The following is a 6,000-nucleotide window of genomic DNA, read 5'->3' as shown; positions in this document are numbered from 1 at the left end:
TTGAGGGAAAAAGTAGAAATGGAGAAAGAAAACCAACAACTAAGGAAACAATGTGAAGAGATGAAGGCTAAACTCCTAGAAATGGAGAAGAAAATATCCGAAGGGGACTTGAGGAAGGAGGAATGCCTTAACCTAATTGATGCCAGGATGAAAGAAGTGAACCATGAACATCAGGAGGTATAAAGGTCCTTTACGGAGATAGTGAAAAAGCAGGAAGAGGAAAATAAAGTGATTACGCAGAGTGAAATGGTAAAGGCACTAAAGGAAAATGAGTATGTGGTGAGAGATATTGCTGAAAAGAAAAATGTGTGATCATAACAGGATTGAGGAGGAAACTAACAGGAACTGGCAGGATAGGAGGGATAAGGAAAATGACAGGATTAAGTCTTTACTGAATAAGATCTCAGTAGAGGAAGAGGGCCTATATGCTGAGGTAGAAGAAAGTGTGAGATTAGGAGCTTTTGAGGAAGGCAAGAATAGACCATTAAAATTGAAATTAAAGTCTCAGGTGGCAGCTGAGGCCTTGCTGAGGAGGGCTTGGAAACTTAAGGACTCTGAGGAAACCAAAACAATTTACATAAGAAGAAATATGTCACAGGATGAACGAATGAAAATGAAAGAGCTTGTAACTGAAGTGAGAGAGGAATGACGAAAGAACAGAGGAGGAAAAGACCAAGTTTTTGGAGGATGAGAAATGGGAGGCTAAAGAAGTGGTGGATAAAACAGACGGAATAGACATTACATGGAAGAAAGAGACTAGGAATGGAATACAAGTGACTTACATGAATATAGATGGATTTCTGTCTAAGAGGCTAGAATGTATGGATTACCTAAGAAATAATGAACCGGACATAATGTGTGGTGGAAACAAAGCTAAGGCCGAAATAAAGCTAGATTGGTTTGTTGTAAAACACTACAAAGTATGGAGAAATGATAGAAAAATAAAGGAGGTGGTGGTATAATGGTTCTTACTAAGGAAGATCTGATAGTGAAGGAGGTGAACTATAGTAAGAGAAATGAGGAAGTGATAAGTATGCTTATAACAGATGGTAAGAGGGACATTAATATTATAACAGTATACATACCACCCAGAACCAGTGCTTGGGAATATGAACAGTATCAAATGGTGATGAGAAATACTCTAGACAGAATGAAGCAAGAACTCATCAGAAAGGATAGAGTGATGATAGTCGGAGACTTTAATTGTAAAGAAATAGTGTGGGAAGACTACGAAGTGGTGAACGGTGGTGAGTGGGCAGAGGAATTGTTAAAGGTAGCAACAAATAACTTGATGACACAGTGGGTGAGATCACCAACAAGGTGCAGGGGACAAGATGTTGCAGCAAGGTTGGATTTGGTATTTACCAGGGGCATCTCTCTAAAGAGGAAATTGAACATGAATGTCCCTTGGGAAAAGCGATCATGATGTCCTAAGCTTTGAGCTGGATACGGAATTAAGCACGAATAAGATTGTGGAACGCAGGGAGGAAAAATTAAATTATATTAGGGCAAATTATAACCATATAAGGGAGTTCTTTAATGAAATTGACTGGTCCGTGGTATACCAGGAAAGGGATATGCAATTGAAATACGATAAATTTATGGATTTATATAACTCTGCTGTGAAAAGTTTGTGCCATATCACAGAAAGAGGACTTTAAATAATAAACAGTGGTTTAATAGAAATTGTGAAGAAGCAAAAAAGAACAAAGAAAAGGCATGGAAGAAACTTAAGAAAAACAGTGATGTATTATCAAGAGAAGTTTACAAAACAGCAAGGAATAGATATGTTGAAGTAAGGAGAACAGCACAGAAGGAATATGAACAGAGGGTGGTGGAAAACTGTGATAGTGACCCAAAATGTTTTACAAATTCATAAATGGAAAACTAAATATAAGGAGGCAATAGAAAAGGTAAAAATGGGAAGAAGTATATGAGGATGCTAGAGATATAGCTGAAATTTTGAACGACAACTTTTGCAAAGTGTTTACAAAGGAGGAGCATTTTATAGGAGAAAGGCCTACGGAAATAAAGCAAATGCAGGACATCATGGTTACTAAGGAAGATGTAAGGAAAATTATAAGCAATCTGGATATTAATAAATCAATGGGGCCTGATGGCATATCTGGGAGGTTGCTAAAGAATGTAAGGATCAATTGTTGAACCCGTATTTGATATTGTGGAAACCTCCATACGAACAGGAATAGTCCCGAAAGAGTGGAAAAGAGCTGACATTGTGCCTATATATAAGAATGGTAGTAGAATGGAACCGCTAAATTATAGACCAGTATCGTTGACTAGTATATTGTGCAAGGTATGTGAAGAAGTAATTAAAGCTAAGTGGAGTGAGTATCTAGAAAGTGAAAACATTCTGAGTGAAAGACAGTTTGGTTTCAGAAAAGGAAGATCGTGTATCCAATTTATTATGTTTTTATTCAAGAGTGACTGACATACTACAACATAGAGAGGGATGGGTGGATGCTATCTACCTGGACTTGAGAAAGGCCTTTGATAAAGTACCACACAATAGACTGATGTGGAAACTAAAGAAGATTGGAGGAGTAAATGATAAACTAGCAAAATGGATGGAAAATTACTTAGTGGGAAGAGAAATGAGAACAGTGGTGAGAGGAAGGAAGTCCGAGTGGAAGAAGGTAACCAGTGGAGTTCCACAAGGGTCAGTGCTTGGTCCCATCATGTTTTTATTTATGTTAATGATATGCCAGTAGGAATTGACAGTTACATGAACATGTTTTGGACGATACTAAAATTATGAGGAGAGTAAAGAATGTGGAAGATTGTAACAAGTTACAGGAAGATCTTGATAAAATATATGAGTGGAGTAAAGAGTGGCAGATGGAATTTAATATAGACAAGACCCATGTTATGAAAATGGGAAGAAGTAGATACAGACCAAACAGGGATTACAGGCTGGGTGATGAGAAAATTAAAGAGACCAATGAGGAGAAAGACTTAGGAGTAACTGTGCAAAACACTTTGTCACCGGAGAAACACATTAACAAGATATTTGGAAAACATATAACATGCTTCAAAATATTGGCCTTGCATTCCACTACCTAGATGAAGGAATGATGAAGAAGATATTATGTACCTTAATAAGACCCCAGTTAGAATATGCAGCTTGTGTCTGGTCACCGCATATGAAGAAAAATGTGAAGAAGGTGGAAAGGGTACAGAGGCTGGCAACAAGGATGGTACCAGGACTCAGGGAGTTAGACTATGAGGAAAGACTGAGGAAACTGGGGCTGACCACATTAGAAGAGAGAAGAACAAGAGGAGACATGATAACTATGTATAAATTGGTGAACAAGATTGACATATTAGACAGAGAGTTGATAAAGGTGACCACAAGTAATCATCTCCGAGGACATGGAAAAAATTAATAAAAGACATCTGTCTAAATGACGTGAGAAAATACAGTTTCCCGCATCGTAGTACTGATAAGTGGAATAAACTGAGCAGTGATGTCGTTGATGCGGTGTGTGTCAATCAGATGAAAGAGAGATATGACAGGAGTGGACAAGGAGACAGGACACAGAGAGCTTAGCTTGGGCCCTGTAATACACAAATAGGTAAATACACACATACACACGAAACTAGGCTAAGAACAGCAAATGAAGAATTAAAAAAGGAAGTAGTTAACTACAAGAAATTGATGGAAGAAGGACTCGGTAAAGCTGAGAAAGAAAAAGAGAAACTGAAAGATCTAGTTAACAAAGAAGAGGAAAGAGTACAAGACGTGATTAAAAAAGAAGTACAGGCATGGAGAATCCAAGATAAGAAAGATAAGGAATCAGGAATTCAGGAAGTATTTCAAGAACAGTTAAAAGAAAGAGATGAAAATATGACAAACAAAATTATAGGAGTCCTGAAGAAAAAAGAAAATTTAGTAAGAGAAATTGCGGAAAAAAAAGTGTAATTATTTTTGGCCTGAAAGAAAAAAAATTTAAATATAGACCAAGAAGAGAAAAGGACGAAATGAAATCAGTAAAAGACCTACTAAAACATCTAAATGACGAGGATAAACAGAACTTAGAAGAGGAAGTAGAAGAAATCCATAGAATGGGACCATATCAAGAAGGAACAGTGAGACCAATTAAGATACTACTAAAATCATAAGCGGCAACAGAAGAAATACTATATAGAAAAAAAACTCAGAGAAACAGAAGGTTGCAAAGATATATATATAAAGAAAAATAGAAATGAGGAGGAAAGAAAGAGACAACAAACTGGTGGCAGAAGCAAGAGAAAAAAATAATGAAAGGTCAGAGGAGGAGATGAAGGCATTTTTTGGAGAATTATAGGAGACAGGATAAGGAAATGGTATATAAAAGAGAAGGAAAAAAAAAATGGAGCAAGTTTAACTAAAAATGATAAGAACAACAGATTAAAAATTATGTATATGAACATAGATGGGGTTTATCAAGTAAATTAGAATTAAGAGATTACATAATGAAAGAAGAACCAGATATTGTATGCCTGGTGGAAACTAAGTTAAATGAGGCAATAAAAATAGACATAGATAAAAGGTATAATATATGGAGGAGAGACAGAGTGGGTAAAAGAGGAGGAGGAGTCATGATGATGTAAAGGAAAGAGATGGTGGTAAATCAAGTGGAGTTTGGGGAAAGAAAATCAGAAATACTGTATATTAACCCCTTCAGTACTGTGACGTATTTTTACTATGAATTTTAGGTATGATTAGACGATTTATTTACACTAGCAAGGTTCTATGGAGGTCAGAAGGTTTATGGTCCAGAATCTTTACTGTGTTAATCCCCACATGTGATTCTGAAGCTGTATATAAAAGCCTAATGATAATCTCAATTAATATGAAGACGTGTCATGGTACTGAAGGGGTTAAGATACATATTAATAAAAAGGAGTTAACAATCATTGTAACATATGTGCCACCAAAAACAAATTCATGGACCAAACAAGAATATAAAGACATGATAAATGACACAATAAGGAGTCTTACAAGAATCATTAAAGAAAGGAGAAAAGTGATATTAGTAGGAGATTTCAACTGTAAGGAGGTGGACTGGGAAAATTATGAAAGTGGTATGGGGGAAGAATCCTTGGGAGATAGATTCCTGAACCTAATGATAGATAATATGATGGTTCAAAGAGTAAAGAAAAACACAAGATTCAGAAGAAATGATGAGCTGGCGAGATTGGACCTAGTTTTTACAAGGGATATACAAATGAATGATGATATAAGACATAAGTGCCCATTGGGAAAGAGTGACCATGTAATATTAGAAATGGATATAGAAAAGGGAAAGGAAGATAGAGACGAATCATACAAAGGAGACCGATTAAATTACAGAAGGGCTGATATTTGGGGGCCGCCTTGGTACAGTGGAACCATGCATGCTATTTAAGAAAGGTTGAATCTTGTCCATGGAGTGTAGGTTGGGGAACAGTTTCAGCGGGTGAGCTTTGAGATAGGAAAAAGTAAAGATAAATTATAAAAAGACATGGTATAAATAAAATTTTAAAAAATTGTGAACCTCAAGAGCTATTTTAGAAAAGTAAACTGGGAGGAGATGGAAAACTCAGAAACGGTGCAAGAGAAGTATAATTTATTTTTGGAAATATACAAAACAGGAGTCAGGGAATATGTCCCAAAATATAGACCTAAAGAAGAAGGAAAGAAAGATTGGTTTAATGCAAGGTGTGCTAGGGCAAAGGAGAAAGAGATGGAGCATGGAAAAGGTGGAGAAGAAACAGAAATCCAAAAAATAGGGAAAACTTCAAAACAGCAAGAAATGAATATGATAGGGTGAGAAAGGAAGAAGAAAGGAACTATGAAAAGGACATTGTCAAAAAATGTAAGGAAAAACCAAAATTGTTCTACAGATTCATAAATGGAAAAATAAGGCAAAAATAAACAATAGAAAGATTAAAAGGAGAGAACGGGATGGTGGAAGACCCAAAAAGTATGGCAGAACTGTTAAATAGTAAATTTCAGGA

This window comes from Portunus trituberculatus, chromosome 10 (genome assembly GCF_017591435.1).
Source record: "Portunus trituberculatus isolate SZX2019 chromosome 10, ASM1759143v1, whole genome shotgun sequence".
Lineage (NCBI taxonomy): Eukaryota > Metazoa > Arthropoda > Malacostraca > Decapoda > Portunidae > Portunus > Portunus trituberculatus.
Note: the sequence above shows the minus strand (reverse complement) of the source record.